This window comes from Ursus americanus, chromosome 17 (assembly GCF_024610735.1).
Source record: "Ursus americanus isolate L20-20 chromosome 17, mUrsAme1.1.p, whole genome shotgun sequence".
NCBI lineage: Eukaryota > Metazoa > Chordata > Mammalia > Carnivora > Ursidae > Ursus > Ursus americanus.
Genome location: NC_142143.1, coordinates 11,234,166 through 11,260,953, shown reverse-complemented (window position 1 = coordinate 11,260,953; position 26,788 = coordinate 11,234,166). Strand labels below are relative to the sequence as shown.

The 26,788-nt window shown below is 49.3% G+C and overlaps 1 long non-coding RNA gene across 1 annotated transcript in view; it reads left to right on the top strand.

The window, feature by feature from the left end:
• LOC123780698 (uncharacterized) overlaps nt 1–26,788 on the top strand; it is a 117,140-nt gene that overhangs the window by 46,970 nt on the left and 43,382 nt on the right. The window contains exons 3-5 of the long non-coding RNA XR_006776489.2: nt 2,459–2,620; nt 3,381–3,505; nt 3,784–3,884. This is a non-coding gene — a long non-coding RNA (uncharacterized LOC123780698). The remainder of the gene's footprint in view (nt 1–2,458; nt 2,621–3,380; nt 3,506–3,783; nt 3,885–26,788) is intronic.

Genomic DNA, 26,788 nt, shown 5'->3' with positions numbered 1-26,788 from the left:
GCTCCCGGGATCTGCTTGTTAGCGTCTCTTCCTAACTCACACGAGAAGCTGGAAACCAGCCACGGTGGGAGGATGCGCACCGCGAGAACTGGCACGTACTATAAATCGAGGTCCTCTTTCCCTGCTCAGAGAACCAGTTGTTAAATATTTACCAGCACACCACTGCATGAAGGGCCACCATCGTGAGGGGCCGGCTGGTGCAGATATGCGAATTCCAAGTGGGACTGGAGATTTATGAGAAGATGGGTCCCATGTAGAGGCTTGCTGGGTGAGGGTGAGTGTGGGAGATGGCTGGAGAGGGGCCAGGGGCCAGTTTCCCAGGGGCTTGGGGCCCAGGCTGAACTGAGGAGGGGGCATCTCACCCCCCTCTCCTCCAAAACGCATCCAAAAGCTCCAAAAGCTATGGGAGGATGGGGACGTTGGGGGGACTCTCACACCATGAACTAGAAAGGGTTCTTCGGCCAAGGGTCCCACGATCACGAAATCTCTACTGGACCCCTGCCCCGAAGGGCAGCAGTGCCCCCACCGACCCCAAAGCCGAAAGACTGCAGGCCAAGCCGAGACAGAAAGGCCAAGGGCTGTGCCTCGGGCTGCCTGCGCTGCTCTGCCTCCAGAAATTTGCCCTCAGACTGGAAATTTCAGCTTGCAGGTATTAAGTAGTTTAAAGGAGGTTTCATCAGCTTTGTAAAAAGCACATTAATATCTCACAACACCAACTGCTGTCTCATTTCTTTGAGATACAATAAGCTCTTCATAAACCTGGTCATTAGGGGCTGAACAGACGCTGTTTTCTTTCCCACATATTCATGAGAAGCTGAAGGAGCCCGGCCCGTGCACGGAGGGAGGGGGCGAGGCAGCGGCAGGAGGCTGGCTAAGTAATTTTTTAAGTGAAGCAAATGAAGGGTTTGGTGGGAGCTGCTTTCTCTGTGTTTTAAACCTTTTTTGCTCCTGGCTTTTTGCTTTGCTGGCGGGGCCCTCCCTGCCGGCGGGGATTCAGGAGACCTCCGGGCGGGTGGGCAGTGCCGGGCTCCTCCCTGGCTGGAACCCCAGGCCCTCGGCACAGCGCCGGCAGCAGCTGGTGCTGGAGGGTTTGAAGCAGCCTGTGTGGCAGTCCGTGAGTTTGCTCCGGCGTCCATGCATTCACTGGATTGCTTGGAACGCCTACTATGTGCTAGGTCCCATGCAGTCACTGGGCGGGATGAGCATGGGGTAAAGTGTCTGGCTGCCCGCCTTCCTTCCCTGACTCTGCCCTTTCTGTTTGGTCTAAGCCGTCACCTCCCAGAGGTGCTGAGCACAGCAGGGAGTACTTGCTCCTACAACCTCCAGTTGTATCCTGTCCTGATGCTTGTCCCCACAGCCACTTTGTAAGTTCTTGGAGAAGAGACTGGACTCCAGACTCAGAAAGATCTGCCTTCTAAGCCTGGTTCTGCTACTATTAGCTGTGTGGCCTGGAGCTAATTATGTGACCTCTCTGTGCCTCTCTTTAACATAGAGATATTCATCCCTGCTGCGTGGGTGATTCTAAGGACTCAATGAAATAGCAGAAATGAAGTTTCCTAGTGTGGTTCCTAACCCAGCGCAGGCACGCAGTGAATATAGTTTTTCCTCTTCAAATGATGCCTCTTTCAGGAAGCCTTTCTTGATTGCCCTCCACTGGAAAGCCTCCTTCCCTTCCCGATGGGCCTCTGCCTGCTTCTCAGATTTTAATGGGTATGGGAATCACCTGGGGTGCACGTTAGGCCAGATTCTAACTCAGTGGTTCTGGGGTGGGGCCTGAGACTCCATTGTTCACAAGCTTCCAGGTGACGCTGATGCCGCAGTATCCCCTGTGGGCCACACTTGGGGTTGGGTAGCGGGGCTTTCAAGCACTTTGTATCTGCTTTGATCATAGTCGGTGTTCTGGTATTGCTGGGAACAAGTAGATGCACGTCTGTAAGCTCCTAGGGGCAAAATTTCTTCTTGAGAGCTCCTCGAATGTACCCTATTTCCCTTGATTCTAAGATGCTCACATGCACATTTCAGTGTTCCTGAAATTGGAATGTGCCTTATAATTGATGGATTCATTGACAGCAGTGTTTCTTTTCTCTGAAAGAATCATTATTACATCGATGGCATGTCTTAGAATTAATGATAAGGGCTGCATGACAAATGTTTATTGAACAAATGGACAAATAAACGAGTCTCTGTGTGTATGTGTGCACACACATGCCTGTGGGCGGGGAGTGTACTACACATTTCCATCCTCCTAAATGGGATGAACACTATCTCGACTATTAGAACCCCTGGGGCACCGGCATCTTTTGCACCTGTCTTATTAAAAGCCTATTTGACCGTATGAAAATATGTGTATATCCCACGACCCAGCAATTTCTCTTAGAAATTTGCCTTGGAGAAACTCTTGCATGTAGGCACAGGGAGAGGTGTATGAGAATGTTCCTAACAGCCCTGCTGTTAACAGCAAAACGCCGGCAACGACCCACATTTCTGCTGTCGGAAGAATGATAACACCTTGGAGTATATTAATCGGAGGGGATATTATACAGCAGTGAAAATGAGTGGATCACAGCGAATCCCACCCACATAACACTGAACCGAAAATCAAGCTGCAGAAATGTATGAGGTATGATTCGATTTTCATGAAGGTAAAAACTTGGTACAACCAGGCTGTAGATCATTTAGAAATACACGTTTGGTAAGGCCTGGCCAGGCAGCAACAGACCAAATTCAAGAGGGTGTGGACCCGAGGTGGGGCGTGTGGGGGTGCTGGCAGAGGAAGGCCCAGGATGGCTTCAATGCCCCGGATGCTCTAGCTCCTAACTTGGCGCTGAGTACACAGGGTCTCATTTTATAGGTATTCTTTACACCTGGCATTGGCCCAATGCCCTAGCGCCGCGTTTTCTAGGTCCGGCCACGTTTTACCCGCGCAGAGGGCTTCTGGGGAGCGGCACTGCTCGCACAGCGCCAGGTGGCCACGTGACCCAGTTCTGACCAATGGGATGCAAGCGGAAGTGGTGGGTGGGACTTCTGGGAAGCGCTTCTGGTAGGCGCATGGGATCTGGCGCTCCTTGCTTCGCGAGACCACTTTGGGGATGGAGAGCTGCACGACCCCAGAATAAACGCAGGGCACCTGGGCCACGCCGCCACGGAGCCGCACCGGCCCTGGGCATCTTACCTCCAGAGCTGAGTGCTGAGGGAGAAGTAAACCATCCTGTATAATTTTAGTTGAAAAAAGCCCTGGGAGCCAAGCGTACTCCTAATGAACACAATCATACACGTGAAAATAGTCTTTTCTATGGATTTGATACCAGACACAGTTTTAGAAGGCAGCTTGTTGGACCCGCAGTGCTTGCATATAATAAGTGCTCACTAAATACTTATAGAGTAACTGAACGAATGAATGAATGAAGAAGTGTCTCGGTGTTCCTCACTACGTCTTCGTTCCGGATGAACTTCGCTCCTAACCGTTCCAGCTGTGGCAGTGGGTGATGGAAGGCGGGGCACTGCGGTAAGCCGGCCTTGGACAAAGGGAGCGGGGAAGGAAGGGCCTGTCGGCGGGCTGGACCTCAGGCAGGAAGAATGTAAACAGATCCTGGTGAAGACCAGCAGGCCTCGTCCTTAGAGACCCGGTTGGTGGGTTGGTGCTTGAGGTGGTGGTCAGGGCCCTGCCCTGTGGACTGACATGGGCCTGACTTCACTAAGTCCGAGGATGGGGGAGGATCTGGGTCCTGAACTTCAAGCGCCCTCATCCCAACTTTGTCATCTGCTCCTCCCCCCCTCCCCCAGTGTTGACACTGGAGCAGGCCCTGGAGACAGGACCGCCTCTGAGATACTTCACAATGTGATGGAAAGCCTGCTCCATGTGAGGTTAAGGACCCTCTGCACAGGTAAGGAAACAACCTAAAACGTACTCTGTGAAGTAGACCTGCTTGGGTGTTGTCATAGGCCATGAAGGAATCTTCCTGAAATACAATTCAATTAGTTCATTTCCTGCTATTAGGGAGGCAGCGACGGTCAATGGTTAGCCCCAGAATCTGGAGGCAGGCTGAGTTTGTATCCCAGTTATACCACTGAACCTCTCTGAACCCCAGTCTTATCTGTAAAATGGGGAGGCAGTGGGACCTGCCTGATAGCATTGTGAGAATTGCCTGAAGCACTGTATTGAGAGGGCTTAGCACAGTGTCTGGTACCTAGCAGATGCTGAGTAAGTGGTAGGTGCTATTGCCTTTGCTGGGCTCCGTGCTGGGGGGCACAGGTGGATCACACAACAGTCCCTGCTCTCCAGAAGCTCGCAGACTAGTCAGAGAGAGGGTGATTACACTCCCAACATGTCAAGAGAGCTTCCTGGTGGAGGCATGCCCAGGGAGTATGGGAACCTGATACGCATAGATCCTATGAAACAGGGTTGTTCAAATGACTCTGTCAACCGCGGAGCAGGTCGATAATGAATAAATACTGTCACGTGTCAACAGCTCTACGTTCTTTGTGAGAGGCCTTGTGGTGTAGTGGAAAGGTGGCCTTGCCACTTAGAGCACTCGAGTTTGAGCTCCCTTTCTGTCATTTGTTAGCCATGTGAGCTTGGGCAAGCTGTACATTTTTTTAAAAGATTTTTTTTATTTATTTGAGAGAGAGAGAGCACAAGCAAGGGGAGCAGCAGGGGAGAGGGAGACGCAGGCTTTCTGCCGAGCACGGAGCCCTATGTGGGGCTTGATCTCAGGACCCTGGGATCGTGACCTGAGCTGAAGCCAGATGCTGAACTGACTGAGCCACCCAGGTGCCCTTTAAGTTATACATTTTTTTTACTCATTCAGTATGTCAGCTAGTCCTCAACTTTTGCTGAGTGCCTACTAGGTATGGTGATTGAACTGGGCACTATGACAGAGAGGAGATTGATACATCAGGATTCCCTGTCCCCAAGAACTGAGTCCAGGAGACACTGGGACAGTTAATTAACTTGTATGACTCGGGGTGGTGATGGCTGGCCCCTTGGAGAAGCTGCCATGAGCCAGACAGTGGGCTTAGCACTTTACATTTAATCCTCAAAAAACCCTTTTATTTCCAATTTAAAGGTTATGGAAATGGAGGCACAGAGGTGGAGGAATGCATCTGAGGCTTCACTGCCAGTGTGAGTGAAGGAGCTGAGATTTGACTCCAGGCAGTGGGTTTCTAGGTGATTCCTGTGTGATATTGCTACAGCAGAGCATGGGACACTGGACGGTGGGGAGAAGGGTGCGTGGCTCAGTCAGGATGGTGGTAGGTTGTCAGGAGGGCTTCCTGGAAGAAGCCCCATCTCAGATGAGCCATGAAGGGTAAGTAGAAATTGGCAGATGAAAGGCAGAGCAGGCAGATGCTAGGGAGAGGACGAAGGGTTAACCAGAGACAGAGGACGGGATCCTGAGGCCAAGAGCCTTCATCTGTCTGAAGGACAGATGGTTGTGCTGGATATAATCGTGTGTGTGTGTGTGCGTGTGTGTGTGTGTGTAACCAGTTGGGAGAGATAGTGGCTGCAGTCCGATTACTCAGGGCCTAATAAACCATTCAAAGTATGAATTTAGGAGCCATGGGGGGCCACTGAAGAGTTTTAAGCAGGGTATTCATGTGACTGGACTTGGGCGTTAGGATGTTGGTGGTAGTGGCCAAGTGGGGAACGGGTGGGAAGGGCGAGACTGGAAGCCACAGCCCTGTCAGAGTCACCAGGGCCTCTTGCCTGGATCACTGTGGCAGGCGTCCAGGGGAGAGATGGAGGTAGCCCAGGCAGGGTAGGGGCAGTGGGCATGGAGAGAAGGGATGAAGTCAGCTGAGATCTGTGTATCTGTCAAACGGGACATGGCCCAGTCCTGCCTCCCTTATGGTGTAAGTGAATAGATGAAGCGAGAGCTAAAAACCCACTTGGTAAATTGCAAACCCTGTGCAGAAGTGCAGGCAGATCACACAGGCATCCTGCGGTGAACGAGACTGGGCTTGGCACACGTCTGCCCCCCCTTACAGATGCTCCCACTCCCTGGACAAATCACTTCCCCCCAACCAAGCTTCTAGCTCCTCCTGTGAAACACGGGGTAAGGTTATTGTGAACATGAACAAGATCGTGCCAGAAAGTGCTGGACACCATGCCTGCCACATACTAAATGCTAGAGAAATACAAATCCCTACAGGGACAGTGTCTCTTCCGCTACCCCATGTGCAAAGAGCCTGGGGCCCGGCCGCCCAGACATATCCCACAGATATTTAGATAGCATTTCGTGAAGGTCTCCAGTATGTCGCCCACATTCTTCCTGGAGTGAGAAAATGCCAGAGTCCTTTCCTGCCTTGCATAATCCACCTTGATTTTCTGACAGCTGTTTTCCCCCAACCCCCTTTGGTTCATTTTCACGGCTTAGGCACATTCAGTTTCATGGCAGAGATCCAGGCCAAAGTGGTCAAACGCCATCTAATCCACTGACCCACGAGGATGGAAACGTTCTATGTGATGAGGATCCGCAGGACTGGCGATGCCCATCCAAGCACACTCTTATTTCCAAGCCAAGCACACTCCCCCACTTGGAAATCTGCAAGACCCCGGGTGCTGTCACACGAAGGGCAGACATCTGGAGAACCAGACATTCCCAGCTATGTTCAGTGGGACCCAAAGCTTTTCACCTTCTCTGCGCTCATGCTCCTCTCCCAGCTCTGCCCATCTCAGGAGCGCATTTTCCCTTGTCCCAGTGCTCACCTTTGCTTACAGCGTCCCTCCCAGGAGAATCAAGCTCTTTCCTCTTCTTCACCTCAAACAATACCTGCTTTACTGCAGAGGGACAGCTAGGAGCCATGGGTGGGGATGCACAGGGAGGGTCCGAATCTAAGAGGCATTCACTTTCGGGGTTATGGGGGTGCAGCGAGCCCCTACTTCGGTTTTGCACCTCAACCTTGCCTGGTCCTGTGCAGGGCAGGGGATGTCAGGTCAGTACCTGGGTGAGTGTGGTGGTTTTCCGAACTGCCTCCCGAGGTAGTGGGCTGCCTGTCACTGGAGGCATTCAAGCTGAAGGTGGTCAGCTGCCTTTTAGGGATGCTGAAGAGGGCATTTCTTTAATAGCTGGGAGGTGGAGTAGATGATTCCGAGTGGGGTCTTCTCCCCCCCTGGAAGATAGGATTTAAGGAGCCTTCCCTGATGGCACATCTCACAGCTGCCTCTTTCCTTCCAACTTTGCTTTTACCTCCAAGACCACTCATCCGGCCGTCAACCACAGGCTGCCTCGTGACAGCTTATACAGCTGGCCTGTCTTGTTATTTCGGATTTCACGAGTTTATGTGTCACTTTCCTAATAGCGTTCCACATGCATCAAGGACAGGGATTGAACTGCACGCTTTCCATTCTCCCGGTGGATATGGGAGACTCTCTACTATTCACTGAGAATCCTCTCCGTGCCACTACTTCCCGTCACATCCGATTGAATTCTGTCAACCGGTTGAGTAGGTTCTATTAATGAGCCCATTCTACAGATGAGGAAATGGAGGCTCGCAAAGCTTGATAGGTATGAGCTACTGGATAAATATTACCTAGTTTCATAGAAACTCAGGACCGATGCTGTCAGGCTGGGTGTATAGCCGTGGGCAAGTTGCTTAATCACTTTGGGCCTCAGTGTCCTCTCTGTAAAATGGGATAATAAACATGACCTATTCCTGAATTTCTTGTGTGGTTTAAATACATTGAATGCACAGGTAAAGCTCTTAGAACGGTGCCTGTTGTGAGCGGTAAGTACACATGATCTATTATTATTGTTGTCAGTGGAGTGGTGGGTGTTGTCATGTCTAGAAAAGAGAACGATGAGAACTCCAGCGTTTGTTTTGCAAGGTCATGCAGGTGGAAGCTTCTGATTCCTCAGAACTGTCTGGTCCCCACGAGAGAGAATTCTGCCCAGGGATCGTTTGTAGAAAAGGAAAGGTGTCTGCCAGGAGTCTAACTGGCAGGGATCAGTCCCCTAGAACTTGATCGCCTTTGGGAAAAGTGCAAAGAGAGTTCTCTAAACTACAAAGCTGAGGACAAGACTTGGTCTTTAATTATTGGGCCATACATCGCTTAAAACACATGCGCAGCCTTCTCTGTGCTAGGTAGGCACTCTGCTAGGTAGGGATGAAAACACTATCTGGTCCGAAGCTTTCAGAGTTTGGGGGTGGGGGAGGGAGTGGCGGAGAGCAGGAGGTGGACCCCGTGAGCCCCGGCCCCCCAAAGCCAGCTTGTGCTCAGAGCAGGGCAGCCGAGGCAGTGGGGTGCCTCCAGCCTCTCCACTTCAATCCCCGGGAGGAAAGCATTCTGGGGAGGGTGAGGAAAATGACTGAGAGGAGTTGCAGCTGATCCAGACAGCTCAGTGAGGCCTCAGGGGATCAGGAGGAAGGCGGGGTGTGTCCAAGAGCCCCGGGGCAAGCTTGGGGCAGGGGGACCACCAAGGCCCCCGCCCCAGCCAAGGCAGAGGAAGAGCACCTCGCTGGATGGCTGCTAAGAGTAGGACTTGGGTGGCTGTGGGGGAGGCACAGGCTGTTTGCATTTCTGTCATTTAAAACAATGTGGTGTTGTGACACTCTGGAATCTGTAGATAAATGTTTAATACAAGGATTCAATTTGAGAGGATGTCAGAACTTAACGAGATCCACAACGCGCAGAGGCCTTTGCAGGCCCTTCAGTTAGCAGCTCCTTCAGGGCCTGGTGTGTGTGGCACGGGCGAGGGGCTGCGCGAGCTGGGCGGGCTGGCACCTTCCAGCTTCAAGGTCTGCGGTCTCCAGGTCCTGGTGCAGAGGCACTGCTTTTTGGAGTCTGTGGGAGAGGTGCTGCAAGGTGGGCCAGGGAATCTGCATTTGCAGGCCTGGGGCTATGGCATGGGGCTCTAGAAAGGGGCAAATGAACTTGCCCTACCTCAGGCTCAAGGCCATGACCCTGGGTCAGGGGAGGACTCCTGAGAGGAGGCCAAACTTGCATGGGGTACTGTCTTGGAGCCCACTTGGCCCTGAGTCCAGGGGCACTGAAGGTCAAGGCTGCTGGAAACTGGTAACCAATCATGGTTTTGGTCCCAGGCAGGGCTCACAGTCCGCGTGTATACACTGATACAGCTGCGCTGGCTGTCAGATATCGGTCAGTAAAATGACTGCTGTCCAAGCACCCCCAAATTCCCCTTCTCCCTCTGCTCTGTCCATGCTGGCCCCTCATCCAGGACCTCCTGGACACCCCTCCTCACCCCCGTCCCAGCAAATCAAGGATTGGAGCCTGATGCATGGGTGTCTCCAGGATGCTGTCCTATCATCATAGCCATCTGCAGATGGGAGCTATGCTCACTGTCACCTCAGTTCTAGCCTGTAAAAATGACGGCAGTCTGGACAGCAAGACATTATAGACCTAGGAGTGTGAGCTCTGGATTCAAGAGCCTCAGCGCTGCCCACTATGAGCTGGGTTAATACTCCGAGCCTCCTCTGTAAATGGAGTTTATCACACGTACGTCAAAACGTTGTGAAGATCAAAGAACATAAACAATGTGGGTGCTTCCGGGGTATAACGGTCGGCACTGTAGATTCCGACTCCAGCGATCCGAGTTCAAGCATCAGTGGGATGTTTTTAAAGGATGTAGAATGTAGGGTTGAAAGAGTAAAATATCTGGAGCAGACTGTCTAGGTTCAGATCTCTGCTCTGACACTGCCGGCCGTAGCCTTGGGCGAGAAGTGTCACCTCTGACTGTCTCCGTTGCTGTATCTGGTACATGAGATAATAAATATCTCCCAGGTTGTTGGAAGGATAAGTAAGCCCGTAGACTTAGGAGAGTATCTGGTGCAGAGGAGGAATTCAGTAAGTGTTAGCCACTATGATGTCATTATTATGTAGAGTGCCTGGCACATAGTAGGTGCTTAATAAATGGTAGCAGGTGCAACCACTTGGAGTCTAGTCCTTATCAGTGTTCTCCCTGGCCTTTATCACCACGTTTTCCTTACTGTTTTGAGTTCCCCAAACCTCGTAACTTCTTGGAGGAGAGAAAGCCACCTCATGGTGGTGTTTCTTCCGGCATTCTGCTACGCTGGCTGGCCTCTGCCTGGTTATTTGGCTGGCCATATCCTCTACCAGGAACACCCATGTCCAGAGAACACCCTCCTTGTGCCTCAATTTCTGTCTCCCCAAATGTGCCACGTCTGCCACCCTCTGGGCTATGCTACCGCCTTGTAGGCACCTGGTACATTTTAAATCAATGCATGAATGCGGGGTGGGGGCGGGGGGGGGGGGATGACCCAGCTCAAGGACGCCTTCTGTCCCAAACTTGGGACAGGATGCTTTTCACCAGTGGTTTACTGGCTGCAGAAATTTCATCAGTAAGACGTGCCTTTTCCCATTAACACTGCGGTTGCCAAAGTGCGTTTTGCTGATGCCGGCCTAAGAGATGCTGGTAGGGGATACACCATAGTGGGGTTTCTTTGCCAAATAAGTTTGGGAAATGCTGGATGAAATGAGGTTAAACAGGCTTCTTTACCCCTGGGCTTTTCAGAGCCTTCGCTCTGCTAATTGCATCGTCAAACTGACGCGAGAAGGTAGTGCATGACCCTTCTGAACGTGCTACAGACTGCGTGTACGCATGTGCGGCTTTCGTCTCCCGGCGCTGGATTCCTCCCATCATCCTTTGGGCAACACAACACTGAATGAATCTTGGATTTTCTTACTTTCATGGAGAGCAGAGGGTCAGGAAAAAGTAGGGTACAGACATTTCTAACACCTTTTTTTTCTCCTTTGCTTGCTAGCACGGGAGGCTTTTTACACGTTTTCGTGCCTCCGCTGTGCCCCTAGGCATCATTTGACCCAGCCTCGGCCTCCTGATGTGCCCTTTTCCCTGGGCACCTGGGACAGCCCTGTTCCCGTTTTTTTCCTGCTTATTTCCAGACTCTTTCGCAAGCTCCCCTTCCTCTGATTATCTTGTAAATTTGGTGTCCTTGGGACTGTCCCCTTGGGCTTTTCATGGCTCATTCTGGAAAAGTTCCTTGGAGCACCTTATCTTGTGGCTTCGGTGTCCCTCTATGCAGTGAGGACCCGAGAATCTGTGTCTCTGTCCCAGACCTGTCTCATAGCCCTGACTTCATGCTGCACCTGTGCCCCCCCCCCATATCCCACAGTTACATGAACCTCAGCCTGAACTCACTGTCTGCTTTTCCCACAGACCCTCTTCCCAGAGGCTCTCCCTTCATCCAGCTGGTTTCCCAAGCTGCAAATCTGGAATTGTCCTTGATTTTGACCTCTCCATCCCCACTCTGGTCTAATCTCCAATTCTTTAACAGGTCCCGGAATCACCCATGCCTTAGTCCAGCCCACTACTGACTTTCCCCGAATTATTAGAACACCTCCCAGCCCCAGCTGACTTCCCTGCCTCCCGCTTGCCCACTTCAGTTGACTCTCCACTCTGTAGCCACTGTGATTTGCAAAGGGCAAAAGCTAGGCTTCCTCTTCTCTGCTTCAGGACCCGCAATGCTTCCCCATTCCTCCAGGATAGGATGTGGACTTTTTAGCAAGGCCAGTGAGAACCATTGCAGTTTGCTTCTGCTTAGCTCACTCCTCTTCAGAATCTACTCGCCAGCCACCCTGAGCGGCCCTGACTCCCACCACCCACCGTGCACGCTCCCATCTCAGACTTTCTCATCAGCCTTCTGCCTGGACTCCCTTCCCCACTTCCCTACCTCTCCCTCCTCTCTGCCCACCCCCTCGATGCCTCCTATTCATGCTCCAGCTCTCAGTTTACATATAATTTCCTCTAGGAAGGCTTCCTTCAAGTCTGCTCTTCCCATCCTGTCCCCAGAGAGCTGCCGGCCCCTCTTCTGTTTAGTGTAGCCCCGCACTCTGCGCTGGCCCAGTCTGTAAAAGCCACACGTGGGCCTGTGTCCTTGCCAATCCACTCCGCAGGAGTGCAGGCTCTTCAAGAGCCTTTGTGTTTACCATCACGTCCGGAGGCAAAAGGTAGCCTGTCTACCTTCTGTGTCTCCAGACATGCACGCGCACCGTGTCACCCTTGCCAGAGAGCCAGCAGGGTGGGAGCAATGGGTAGGGGGACTGCGGTGCCACGGTCGCTTTGGCTGGGCTAGAGTAGCTCCCGAAAGCTTGCGGAGGGAAGAGATTGCAACTATTGACTCAGTGAGGTTTGGGACTTTTCTGTGGTTTGCAGTGATCCGTTTGCCCCTCACCAGCTGTGCTGTGAAATTGGCAGCCCTGACATATGGCCTGGACCTACTGCTCAGGAGGGAGGGAGGGAGCTTGGGAGCCTGGAGGCAGAACCCGTTTCTCCTTCTCCAGCTTCTCTCGTGCCTCCCCCTCACCTCTTGAGCAGTGCCAGACTGGCAGCAAGGGCCTTTGTCACCCGGCACTGTGACTTGGTTTGCTTCCTGTCTCCCTCACTAGAGGATGCCCATCGTCGGAGCATTCCCAAGGTCTCCCTGCTGCCCAGTGAGGGTGTTGGCTTACACCAGGTGCTCAGCGAATGTCTGGGGAACGAATGAATGGAATGAATGTGCTCACAGCCATATGCCCACGACAGCACATAAATCCCCATCTGACTGTTTCGGAGGGAAAGCCTGTGCACAGGGTTGGCTGTGATTGGCCGGAGTCTCACACAGAGAAGACCTGCAATAGATTGCTGCCTACCGTATACATTTTGTGCATCTTGTCGGCACCATGCCCACAGTTCCCCAGCTGGCTTCGTGGGGCTTGACTGCTGCCCTCCACTGCTATTCTGCCCCATTCACTCGGCTCCAGCCACACTTCGGCTCCAGCCAAACTCCAGCCAGTTTGTTCTTAACCATACTAAGCAGGCTGCCCCCTTGGGGCCTTTGCACTTGGGGCTCCCTGCCTGCAATGCCCTTGCCATGCTCCACGTGTCTGCCTCTCTTGCTTCATTCTGGTCTCTGAACAAAAACTGGCTGACCGTCATCCTCTGCTCCCTTAGCTGGATTTATTTTGCTTCTTATTTAATCACTAGCTGATATCCGATCGCATTTTTATTGCTAATGTGTTTACTCTTCGTCTCCCTCGTTAGAATGGAAGATCCACGATGGTAGGGCTTTACTTGGGTTCATTTTGTAAAAGCTCCAGTGTTGAAAACAGTGCCTGGCACATAGCAGGTGCTCAATAAATACTGTGGATTATGTGAATAAATCTTTTGTGTGCTCTGATTTAGCCCTCTGCTAAAGAAATAATGCCACAGGAGAAATCAGTTAAAAAAAAAAAAAAAAGACTTTACTGGCATACTGCATTTAAAAGTGAGAAAATGTGTTTGTGTTCATCTCCCCCCCCATTTGTTCCTCACCACTACCCTGGTGACTGGTAGAATTTTCATGTCCCATTGTCCTAATCCAGGGCTCAGAAAAATAGTCATCTGCTCAAAGACTCCAAATCTGCTGTCTCTTGAATGACAGTATCCTTGAATCACTTAAATTCTTTTTGCCTTGGTTTCCCCATCTCTGATATGGAGATAAGGAAAGTATGTACCTCACAGGTTACTGTGAAGGAGTTACTTTGGTCAAGTGCTCAGAGAAGAGCCTGACACATACTAAGAACTCTTTAAATGCAGTTATTGTTGGGTTATTCTCCTATTGAATTTTTATTGAAATTTCCCCATATTAGAATTCCATCCTTGAATTTCTGATGTATTTTTCATGCAGTTGCACTGGAGATTTATATTAAAATAGTTGTCTTTTACTCCTGAGCTTTATCCTGGTAAGGCTGTGCCATAGAAAGTAGAGCCTTGTGATTCACTAGATTTTATTGTCTCCACTTCATGTTACTCTATCTTCCCAGTGAGTAAGTCCCTGAAGGTGAGAGAGAATATCACTGCTAGAGGTCTGGATGAAGCATTATGCCTTCCCTTTCTCATTTAGATCTTCAGTCCATCAGAGATTGATTGTTTTCTGTATGGTGTGAGGTAGGGGTTGCTATTCACATTGTCCCCATGTGGATATCCAGTTGGCACAGTGCCATGTGTCCTCCTAGTTTGTCTCATAAGGTGCTCCCTCTTTGGATTGTCATCTCCCCTCTCATGACCCATTTGAGTCTCCCATGTTCTTCAAGGCACAACTAAAATCCCTCCTCCTTCATGAAGTCTTTCCTGACTAATTCATTATTCAGTATTGCATCAGGACTTATTTATTTTCTACTCTTCTTTATATATTTATTTGATACTCTTTTCAGGCATTGTGCCAGGCACTGGGGATACTAAGCACTGGGGAGACAGTGAATGAATCAGGGGCCATCCCTGCACTCAAAACATACATAGGCTGGTGGAGGACGCAGACATTGGGCAAGTTATGGCGCATGTGGAGGGTACTGGGAAGAAGTTCTGAGAATCCTGGAGATGGGCAACTAGGACCTGAACCGAGGTGGGCTTTCGGTGAATTCCTCCCTGAGGAAGCTGCATTGGGGTGGGGACCTGAAGGATGACCAGGAACTAGCTAGGCAGAGGACAGGGAAGTGGGGAGACTGATGTTTCACCACCTCCTAGTCCTTTAGAGCACCAGGATATTTACTACTCTCTTTTTGTGTTTCATGTCTTATCTATCTGTCTGGGTGGGTGTTCCTTGGGGGCTAGGAGCAGAAACTGTTTTTTAAAAAATTATTACAGAGCCTAGCACAGGGCTGGAAGCAGCATAGATACTCACTGTATGTTTCTTGGTGGTAGGTAGAGTTACTATACCAATCTAGTGTTGAGAGTGCTGTAATCTGGACAGTTGCTCAGAGGAGGGACTTGAGGGAGGGGCAGTGCAGGGGCTTTGGAAGGTAGACCTCGTGTGAACCTTGGCTTTGTCACTTACCAGGGAGTTCATTTTGAGCCGCTTACCCCATCCATTTGAGTCTTGGTTTCCTCCTCTGAAAAAGATGTATAGTCATATCTATCTCATAGGCTTATTATGGAGATAAAAAGAAGAAATCTGTGTAAAATCCGAACCCCTGGCACCGAATAGGTGTTCAATAAAACACCGGTCTCTTTTCCTGTCTTCAATGCAAGTGGTGGGAGGGATATGTGCTTGGGAATCAGATGGTCCAACGACTGAGCTGTGCCTCCATCACTCCTCTGTTCAACCTCTCTGAGCCTATTTGCTCACCTGTAGTTAGGATAATAGCTCCTGCTTTTGAGGATTTCTAAGGAGATTAGTTGAGATAATTTATGTTGAACACCTGCCACATTCTAGGGTCTGGTAGCTCTGTTAGCCATCAGTCTAAAATTTAGAAACCTGTATGTTTCAGCTGCTTGCCGAGAATATAAGCGTGAGAGCCTCGCAGTGTGTCCCTGACCTCAGTAGCTGACCAATACACATGCACTGCATGACTGTCTCTGATTTTTAGGTGGCTAGAAGCCATCCTCCGAGGAAGTGGAGGGCAGAGGGGAGGGACAGGTAGTGAATTCTGAGTTGTGTGCTGGTGACACCTGGCGGCCTTTGGATGGGTTCCAGGACTCTGGGCCCGGGGCCACTGCCGGCCTCTCCTCTGTGACTTTGCTCCCTTGGGTTTTGGAAGGGCTGACCTCCCCTTTCTTCCCGAAGAAGAGCCTGCTGCCATATGGCTGTGTCTTCAGCTGGGCTGGAACCTGGGTAGAACCCAGAGGAGAGCAGCCAAGTGTGCCTGCAGGGGCCCCTCGGAGGCAGCTGCTCCTCTGCCACATCCCAGGCTACAGAGGCTGCCCCGACTTGCTGCCAGGTCTGCTCACTGCCCTCTCGCCAGTGACCGGCTTTCCCCTTCCTGGGGAGACAGGTGGCAGCTAGATGTGCTCTGTCTCCCTCCTCCTCTCTGCCTTCCTGATGGCCACCAGGGCTTGCCTGCCCCAGGTCCTGACCGACATTAAGCAAGCATTGTCACGGATGGTGGATGTGGATGCTATCCCTGGCCTAGCCTCCACTTTTGAAAGAAGAAGAGAAACAACAGAATGGCATGCAGATGGGGACAAAACTTAGAGAGAAGGGCCGGAAATTCACTCTTAGTATCTACTGCATGCCTGGCACTTTCCCCAAAAGATCTTTTAAGATTCTCACGGCCAGCTTGGGTGGCCAATGTTATTATTCCCATGTAGATGGGGAAACTGAGTCCCAGAAAGGTTAATCAGGGATTGGCCAAGATCACGCAGTGGCTATGTGTTGCAGCCAGGATTTAAACTCTGTTGGGTGAGGCCCCCCAGTTCTATGCTCATTCCACTACATTAGGGTTTCTCAAACTCGACTAGCGTGGGGGTGTATTAAACGCACAGAATTCTCTCGGCTCTGCAGGATGACAGATTTTTAAACATTCTGATGTTTAAAATGTAAAAGCATATTGCCAGTTTGCAAATGTCTTATGCTCACAGCCTAAGAGTTTACAGGTCTTATACAATTGTAAAATATAAACAAAATTGCCAGGGAAATACAGAGTTGCAGTACTAATCGAATTCAAATCAACAGCACTGATTTAATGTGATGGATGACGTTGTTTTGCTGGAGCCTCTTTTGAGTTCATTATGCCTTGGCCAGGATGTGCCGAGTGATTACTCTGGTTGTCGACCAATGTTTTCACAGTGAATTATCTCAAGACCCTCATACATAAAGGCCACCAGTTCACAGGAGCACGTCATCCATGTTTGCTTCTGTGACAATGAAGGCAGTGCGTTTCCTGCCCAGCAATGCTACTTCTGTGAGAGCAAAGTCTTAATTTATCAAATAATTTAAGTGAAAGCAATATTCTGCAAACAGACTATGTCCATTGAACAGAAGGCAAGAGAGAAGTTTGTAATGGAGATTTCAAGCTGAGAGCTGATTGTGGTCACTTGAAAGTTGGACATACCTGCTTCTGTAGGTTGGACATGTTTGTCAGCCTGTTACAGGTTACGTGGTATCACTCGGGTGGTTGCTTCCAGCCCTCCAGTGGTGTTCGGAGGGGCCTCTACAGATCCACATAAGCCAGTTATGCATAAGTGGATTTTAAAAGATTATCATCAGCTAGAGAACACGTGTGTGTGTGTGTGTGTGTGTGTGTGTGTGTGTGTGTGTGTGTACACATGCACAGTGCCTGGACCATGAGTCTAGGAAGGGAAATCCTCCCCTCCTTCTGTGACTTTGCTCAGATTAGAGCAGCAAAGACCAGTAACTGGACACTCAGCTTTCAGCACAAACCTTCCAAATCCGTTTGCCGAGGGCAAGCAGCTTGGAGAAGCATTCCCTTGCTGCCAGGATAACTTAAGGCAGGGGGTCCTCTGGGAGGCAACTGAATGACTCTCAGCCAAGTGATAGCAAACCCTTGGGCTGCAGCGGGGCTGACAGTGTGGGGAGAAATGTGTTCACATGGATACACTTGACGAAGAAGGATTCTGTGTCTCCCCCCTTTCCTTTAATTAACAGTCCCACCTAGAAAGCCTCTCTGGTCTCTTCTGCCGGTTCATTCGTTCTATAGTGTGGTGTGTTTAAGAGCATAGGCTTATGAGTGAGGCTCCCAGGATTTGAGCGCCAGCCACACCACTTACTGGCTGTGTAACCTTGGGCAGGTTACTTAACCTCCGCGATATTGTGATTGATGAAAAATACCTATTTGGTCACTCAAATGACCAAGATACTGTTCTAGGTACTTGGTTTTGTCTAGGGTTCCTGGCTTACTCCGAAAACCCTCGGAATTGCTTGCGATCGGGGTCAGAAAGCATCTTGTGTTATGTTAATGAGATGACTTTAGGAAAGCCCTTAGGTAACGGCTGGGGGTGGGGGGATGGCAGCCTGGAGAACCAACCTTGTGATTGGAGGGTTGGAACTTTCAGTCCCACCCCCTGACCTTAAGGGAAGTGAGGAGGGCTGGAGGTTTAATCAGGGACTTAGTCAACCTTGGCTATGCAACGAAGCGTTCATAAGACCCTGGAGTAGGCGTAGGAGCTCCCCGGTTGGTGAACACGTGAAGAGGGCATGGAAACTCCGCCCCCTTCCCCCAGACCTCACCCTACACATCCCTTCATCTGGCCCTTGACTCGTATCCTTTATCATATCCTTTAATAAACTGGTAAATGCAAGGAGTGTGTCCCCGAGTTTTGTGAGCAACCCTAGCAAATTAAAAGAACCCAACGAGGAGGTGGTTGGAACCCCAATCTGTAGCGGGTGGGTCAGAAGCACAGGTCCCAGTGGGGGGCTTGCAACCCACATCTGAAGTGGGGGGTGGGCCCTTCCCCTGTGGGATCTGGGGCTGTCTCTAGGTAGACAGTGTCAGAATTGACTTGAAATCTTTAACACCCTGCTGGTGTCAGAGAATTGCTGGGTGTTGTGGGCGTTGTGGGGGAGACCCCCCCGCCCCCCATTGGAATTGGGTCTGGGAACCTAAAAGAACTTCTCTCCTTTTTTTTTTTTTTTTTTTCAAAATCTGTAAAAATCTGTAAAATGGTGCTGGTGGTAATGTGTGGCCACCTACTGGGTTTGTTGTGGGGGAAGCTCACCAGAGGCCTGCATATTAAATGCTCTGCGTGGGTCTTGCATGGTTGAGAGCCAGTGCAAGATCACATTTGCATTATTCACCAACTTCTCTCTGGCATCTGGCCAGAGGCCAGTAGGAGCACCAAAAGGAAGGGATATTTCATAGTTCCAGTCCTTATCCTTCAAGAAAGCCCACTTGGGTTGCACCTCCTCTGGGAAGCCTTCCCCACTTCCAGGAGCTCAGAATGAGAGCTGCCTTCCCCAAGTCTGCTCCTGGATTTGCCTCCCAGTCCAAGCCTGTCTGCTCTGGTCACATACTTTGTCTTTAAGAATTTTATGCCTCATGAGATGGGAGTAAATTGAGGACAAAGATACTTTTGTTTTTGGATTACACTTGGTGCCTGGATGAATGACTAATAATGATACCACATAGGTATTGAGCTCATTCCTGAAACTGATAAAGGGGAAGCCAGGAGAAACGAGTGAATGCCATCCCTAATGCCGGTATGTGCTTTATATTAAAAAACAAAACTAAACAAAAACAACGATTCAGTAGAGTCTGTGTGCGGGCACACACACATTCTCCAGGAGCCTCTCCTTTCTACTCCGTGTACCCCGGGGACTGTGACGCATGCCTGTCCCCTGCCCCCTCCCCACAGCCTTGTTGCACTTGTCTCTTGGGACAGTGGCTTACTCCTCCTGGCATCACATTGCACTGGCAAGTAACAGACATCAGTGAATATTTCTTGAATAGCTGAATTAAAAAGCCGACTGGAGCTCCATCCATTTAAGGCAAACATGGGTTCGCCACCGTGTTAAGTATGCACGTTGGTTCACGTACTTGCCTATGACAACAACTACATAGCAGGTGACATTTACTGAGTACTCGCTCTCTGCTCTTCACTCTGCTCAGTGCTTTACATCTGTGATCACATTTAACCCTCCAGACATGATTGCAAGCAGGCACTATTGTGGTTCTGTTTAGAAACCAGGAAACTGAACCACAGAGAAGGAAGTGACTGGCCCAAGGTTGCTTACCTAGTTGGTGAAGGGCCAGGACTCAGACCTGGCCTGTTGGCTCCACCTACTTTTCCTGAGTCCCCCACTAGGCACTGAGCACAGACTAGGTGTGGCACCAAATCACTACGTCTATACTTCGCACTTGTCAGTGTACCCCAGAAAGTCTTGGAGGGCTTGTTGAAACACAGACCCCTGGACCCCAGCCCCAGAGTTTCTGATTAAGAGAGTGTTGAGAGGAGCCAGAGTTCCTAAGTGTTAACGGGCTGGGAATGCACTCTAAATCTTAACTTCCTTCCCCTCAGAATAGGAAGAGCGAGTTCAGCAAGGTATATAGCACAAGCCATCTATGCGCCGGGCTGGGCGCCCAGGAGATGTTCAGTGAAAGTAGAAAATCAGCTGTGAAACTCCAGAGGGAAGAATGAACAAGTTTTAGGCCCCTACTCTCTGCCAGCCATGCCCCAACACTAGATTACTTCAAAGGCAAGGCAAGATATCCCCCTCGGTCCTTGGAATTTGGAGAGGTAACAGAGGCACACTCTGGAGAAGGTTTCAAAGTGGTAAGAGTATAGCATTTGGCATTCACATGCTGGGACCAGACTGTCAGTAAAAGCCATAGCCTTGCACCTTCCTGGGGGTGTCATCTCGGGCATGTGACTTCATTGTTTTGTGCTTAGTTTCCCAGTTTGGGGATTGGGGTCACTGGAGTACCTACCTTATAATGCTCACTGTGAGGGTCAAGTGAGTTAGAATAGCAGGGCCTGGCCCAGAGTTTGTCAATGACTTTCTTAGCAATACACAAAGACTGAGTCTGAAAGAGTACGGTTCAAGCCACTGAAAGGGAGCTGGGCTGAGAGTCTGGGGAATGGCTTACAAACTGGTGTTAATAGTAATGATGATAATGGTCATAATAATAATAACTGCTATTAGTATTATTCATTGAGACATTTGTGGGCCAGTCATTGTGCAAAATTCTACCAAGTTCTTTTAGTAATCCCAATTGTTACCTCTGCTGTCGGGATGAAGAGACCGGGGTCTATGGGGTTAATCCCTGTAACAATATGTGACCTTGGGCAAGTTGCCTAACCACTCTGGGCCTCCAAGATGGGATTGACCTTGATGTTCTCTAAGGGCTGTGGTGCTCCTGTGACTGCTCACCCCAGTCATTAGGACACATCAGTTCTTTTAAAGCCCTTGGCAATCCCCAGAGTGGGAAGCTCCTTTCCCTCGAGCTTCAGGTGTCAAAGGACCAAGTTCCCTGGAAATCGTGATTTGGAATTCTAGACACCTCACGAATCCATCCACCAAACAGCACCTTCCCACACTGGGCATCTGTCTGTGTGTGTGTGTATGGAGGGTGGTGGCCCAAAGTGAAGCTGTGAACTGGGAGGAGGCTTCTCGGCACCTTCTTGGCCCACCCTGGTAGTGGGGGCAGCCGCTGTCCTTTACGCAGCACTGACTGCTTGCCAGGTACCACATGTCATTCCCCTGAGCTCCCTGAGCCCTGTAGCAAGCCATCCCTTTCACAGATGAGAAGACAGGTCCAGAGAGCTCAGGCTGCTCACCCAAAGTCATCCAGCTCCAGGGTCAGAGTCAGGATTGGAATCCGGGCCTGTCTGCCTCCCAAGCCCATGCCAGTGACCACCACTCTAAACTGTCTCTCTGGTCTCTTTCTTCCTCTTTCCCCTGATTCTGAGTCACCCCTTCATCCTGCAGGTCTCCCTCCGAACCTGCTCCTGGTGCCCCGGGGAAAGGTCTGATAAGCTCAAGGTACTTCAAGGTACTAAGGTACCTTCAAGGTGCTAAGAAGCAGTAAAGACACCAACCCATATTATGTTTTGTTTGATTTGATAGAATAGCTCAGCTTTGGAAATATCTTGTTTATCTTTAACTACAGTTTAGGGAAAAAAAAAATTTTTTTTTTTAGCAAAACCCTCTGAAAATGATTTGACTATTTGGGTTTTTCTACCTCTAGTCATTTTCTTGGAGAAAAGCAAAAAATGAAAACAAGTGTTAGTAATAGGCAATGCTGTTTGGGAATTTAAAGGCACAGACATGAAAAATTTAGCAGAGTTGAGCTAGCTGCCTCTGAAAACCTGTTATAAATTTACATTGACATTTTTACAATTGGTGTCAATTGCAGACCAACTATGAGCTCCAAATTCTAATTCATTTTCTGATCCTGACTTGTTTTGGTCTCTGAAATGAGTCACTTACATGCCAGACCCAAGCTTGCTCCTCTGGCAAAGGATGACAGCATTGACCCACTTCATTCTTCTTGTTTGTCTCTTTTTTATTTGTCTTTTTAAAGAATCATCTGATCCATATCACTCTTGCCCATTTTTATCCTCTTGTTCCTTCTTCCTTCTGCATCTTTACCCTCTATTCCTCTTTTTTCTTATTTTTTTAATGAGATGAAATGTGGGATTAGAAGATAGAAACTATCAGGCTTTTGTTGGTCTGTTTCCCTTTTTATCAATGAGGACAATGTTTACAGAAGATCTTGTGGATTTCACTGCAAAGGCAAGCTAAGAATATTAACCAATCAGGAGAGAGCTTTCTCAAGAGTCCAGTAATATTTTGGTTTTCGTCTACTCACTGTTTTGCTTTTGAAACCAGATTCCCAGCCTTTTGTGAGGGTTCCCGGCTTCAGTGTTAAAAGGTACCTCTTTGTGCAAGCAGAAAAGTCCCAGCTGATTAAGAGTCTGCAGCTATAGCCAAGACATCTCCACCCCGGCCTTGGCCTTGGCCAGAGGGAGGACTGGCAGTTCTGGGGAAGACTAAGGCCCCAAAGATGGTCAGTGAGCACATTGGTGCAAGCTTTTGTCAGAGATGACGTCATTTGATCATGGTAGCATCCTGCAGGCTGGTATCCTTATCCTCCTTTCACAGAAAGGGACACTGAGTTCAGAGAGATTAGGTGACCTGGCTGGGGACACACAGACAGGAAATGACCCAGCCCTTCTGACGTCATAAACCTAGTTCCATCAGAGTTTGTCTCCTTTCTGGTGAACAGTGTTGCCTCTTGGCATCAGGCTTGAGATGAGTGGATTGTAGCCCGATAGGAAGGGACTGGGGATCAGGCTAAAGCCCCTCCCTCCCACAGCTGCCTCCCCAGGTGGGGATGGAATCTGTGTACCTGGAAAAGTGGGAGGGGCAATGGGCAATGGGCTCAGGGTGGGACTCCCTTGATGGGGGGATGTGTATAGACAGAGAGACAGGGAGAGAGACAGAAACAGAGGGAGAGTGATAGAACCAGGGTAATATGTAATTAGGTGTTTCCTTCCAAAATGAAAATAGCATTATGATTTATTTCTGGTTTTAAAAGCAAGGCATGCTTGTGGTAACAAATTTAGTCTGTACAGAAAGGAATAATAAAGGAAGTGAAAAGGAAGGAACCGTGACCCACAGCTGTGTTTTGAGTTCTGCATTCTTGGGCTTAGCTACCTGAAATTTACCCCAGCCTTGCGTGTTGGCGTGTTGCCATGGAGACCAGCAAAAAGCAGTTAACATGAAGAACTGATTTCCAAATTTTGGACTCACTTCGGGGTAGCTGGGCTGTTGTCACCTGATAACTTCTTTAGGGTTTATTTTGTCTAAATGGATTTTAAAGCTAGCAAACCATGAGCCCATTAAAAGTCATGCTTTGCAAAACTTAACAGTATGAGCAAAATTTTAATATGATGATTAGACAAAAGAGAACATAAAATTGTGTATCCAGTATGATCTGAGCCTGGACTAAGATGTGTATTCACAGAAAAAAAGACAAAGAATTAGCGAAAGTTCTTCTAAAATGTTATCAATGCATATTTCTGGGTGAATTAATTGTCTTCTTTACGTTTTTGTGTATTATCGAAGTTTTTACAAAGTGCGTGTTTTGCTTATACAGTCAATAATATGCTATTTTTAAAAAAGGATAGATGTTTGGGGACAAGATGCTTTTGAAATACACAGAGACTGGTATGTGCAGAGAGAAATAAAGCAGGGTATTAAGCAATTTCCTGTTGACCTGAATCAACATTCCAGCCTGGGTGAATGTTGGAGAGGTGGGAGTAGGAACAAACTGTTTGAGGGAATGTTCATTTGAGTTTCTGAAATATTCATTTCCGGCACATCTCTACTCTGTACCATCTCCTATAGAAACGCCAGTTAAAATGAGCAAGATTCTCTCTGTAGGAGCCCCAAAAGTCCTCATTTATAGTTAGGTTTCTGCTTTCCCAACGGAAACGGGTGGTTTTACCCGGGGATATCTGCCAGAAATCAAACAAAAGGGACAGGTAGGAGAAAATGGTCTGTAATTTTGGCTCTGTGGATGTATGTCATACAGTAAATTTCCTCAGCTTAGTGTGTGTTTCTGGTAGGAAACCGCCAGGCACTCCTGTGAAAGCTCCCACTGTTTGGGGCACCAGCAAGGAGAGTATAGGCCCAAAGATCCCTCCTGGGCGGACCTAACAAGGCTCTCCAGCCTCCCATTGCTCTGTCCTCTCCAAATGAGTGGTAAAGACAGCAATAAAAACCAAGAATCCTTAAATCTCAGGGGAGAATGGAGAGGTGCAGGAAGGTCTGTTTTATGGCACACCTTCAATAAAAAAGATTTACAGGTAAGTCATTTTCTTTTCTTTCTAGGTGTTAGATTGAGAGGATCCAGTAAACTAAACCCCAGAGAGAGCTTGGTATAAATAAAAAAATCCGACAACTGTCAAAACAAATAGCAACCAATCAGAAATACAACGTTGAGGGAAGCTCCAGTTCCCAAATAATTTAGACAAGTGTTAGCCTGTTACAGCAAGAGTAAAGACTTAAAGGGACCTTGGGAGGCAATTTAGGATGTCCCCCAAGTCTCCAGCTTGGAGATTGGATTGAGAGAAATGGGTAATACAGGTCTAGTTTTATCTCTAAGGAATAACCAAAGCCTAACTGTCAGTGAAGAATACATGCTTTCATTCATTCACCAGGCAGGCACCGAGCACCTTCTCTGGGCAGGTGAGCTGGGTGATGGAGATGCAGAGTGGAAGGACACAGACCTGTCCCCACAGAGCCCAGAACATGGGGGGAGGAGCCATGGCTATAGTGCAGGGTGTTCTATACTGTGATAGACGTAAATGCTGGCTGTTATTGTGGGTGATAGAGGAGAGGCAACTCTGTGTGTGTGTGCGTGTGTGCGCGCGTGCACACACGCACACACACGGGTGCTGATGATCGGCAGGGCTGAATTTGAAGGACAGGAAAAGTTAGGCAGGTAAAGGGGGCCAGGTGATAAGAAGCATATAAGTCAGAAGGGTAGAATGGTCATTTGTTCATTCATTCATTCATTTGACACATATATTGAGCTCCTGCTGTGTTCTAGGCAGTATCCCAAAAACTGAGTGAACAAGATAGACAATGTCCTTGCCTTCACAGAGCCTGTATTCTAGGGGGCCCGACAATGAACAAGTAAGCAAACAAATCCACAAAGAAGAGGCTTTCAAATAGTGACAGGTTGTGAAAATATAAGAAAGTATAATGTGATCTGAGGATGTGGTGGTCCTGAAGGTGGCCAGGGACCACCTCGGAGAGATGACCTTCCACACTGTGCCCTGAGTCAGCAGTCCGAAGCCCCAGGAAAGAACATTCAAGGAGGTAGGAACAGCAAGTGTAAGGGCTTTCAGGTGGGAACGAGCTCGGTGTCTTCAAGGATCAGAAGACAAGGCAGAGAGTGAGGGGGACCAGGGAGGGGGTGATGTGGTCAGAGAAGTAAGCAGGGGCCAGATCTTGTAGTGCTTGTGGGCCCTGGTGAGGACTTTAAGAGTTGTTTGTAAGAGGCTCGAGTGGGTAGGTAGACCAGTTGGTCAGCTACTGTGATAGACCCAGTGGGAAGCCAGGATGGCCTGGGTGGAGGTGATAGTTGTGAACATGGTCAGGAGATGACAGTTTGGAAGTATGTTCTGGAGGTAGAAGCTGCAGTAACCATGGAAGGATTAGAAGTGATGGGAGAAGGAAAAAGGAATAAAGGATACATTCTGGGATGCTTTTGCCTGAGCAGCAGGTAGATGATGGCCTTTTATAAGGGTGGGGGAAAAGGATTTTGTTTTGTTTTGTTTGAAGTGGGGGATAGCAAGCATGACATAAACCCAAGTTTACAGACAGGGGTAAGAGATGGTGGGAGGGGCAGTCAGAGGTCGGGAAGGACCCTGTTGGCCCTATGAGAGTGCCAGACACAACACTGAGGCCTCAGGTAGCCAATGAAGACTTTTACAAAGGGGAGTAACACTGTCAGGTTTCATCTTTTGAGAGATGAACTTCCGGGGTAGGTTTTTGCTTGGAAGGATGTGGCAGGAAGCAGAGAGATAGGTCACGATGCTGTTGTAATAGCCCAGGCGGAGTTGGTGGTAGCTGAAGTAAGGGGAATGGAGAGAAGTGGACAGGTTCTCGAGCTATTTAGCAGGTAGAAGATTCAGGACACGGTGATTACTAGACATGCAAGATGAGGGAGATAGTGAACTCTCATGTTCTGGGTTCCATGAAGTTCAGGGGTGGTGTTTCCATTCACTGCACTGCAGTGTAGAGCATGGGAGGGTTGAGGAGGTGAGGAGGTAAGTTATAGACTCCAGTGTAGCAAATATGATGTGTCTTTTCCCTAGTAGCTATTTGGCTCTTCCTTCTTCCCTACAGAACACAGAGTTGTTCAACAGTCACCTCCCTGCCCCTCCTTCCATGCAGTCCAGTCCTTCAAGGGAAGCTGACCCCGCTGCAGGGATGGTCCTCCTGTCTAGGCAGGTACCCCACCCCAGCCAATGATGAGTATGAGAATGGTCCTATGACTCACTTGGGCCAATGGGATGGGAGAAGATGTTTCCCCGGGGGGCTTCTGGGAAAGCAGCTAAGTTTCTTTATCAGAGAGCACCTGGAAGTGACTGTCTCTGGTCCTGTGGGTGCTCTCCTGTGCGGATATGCAGCCCCAAATCACTGCAGCTGTCTTGTCACTACTCTGACGGCAATGAGCCCCAGGCTCAGGCTGGGACTGCCCAGTTATGTTTCCATGTTGCAAAGCCAGTTTGCATTTCTCTGACTTGTAGCTCAGAGCATCTGAACAGATACAAGGGCCAGTGGGGAGTGGGGCATCAGGTGGAGATTTCCCTCAGGCACGTGGGCTTTCTGTGGGGGCCTGGAGCTCAGGTTAGAGTGTGAGGTGGAAAAAGAACTCTAGCTCACACTCCTCTGAGGGTTGGTATTAATAGGATTGTTTTCCTATTCAAATAAGACTTAAAAAAATTTTTTTTAAAGAGGAGAGAAATAGAGTAGTGGAAGGAACTTCCTTGAAGAGCACTCGGTAGTGTGGTAGTGTAGGGGTGGATTATGGAACCTCTTTAATTAAAAATCTAAAGGAGAGATGCTAATCATTGGAATG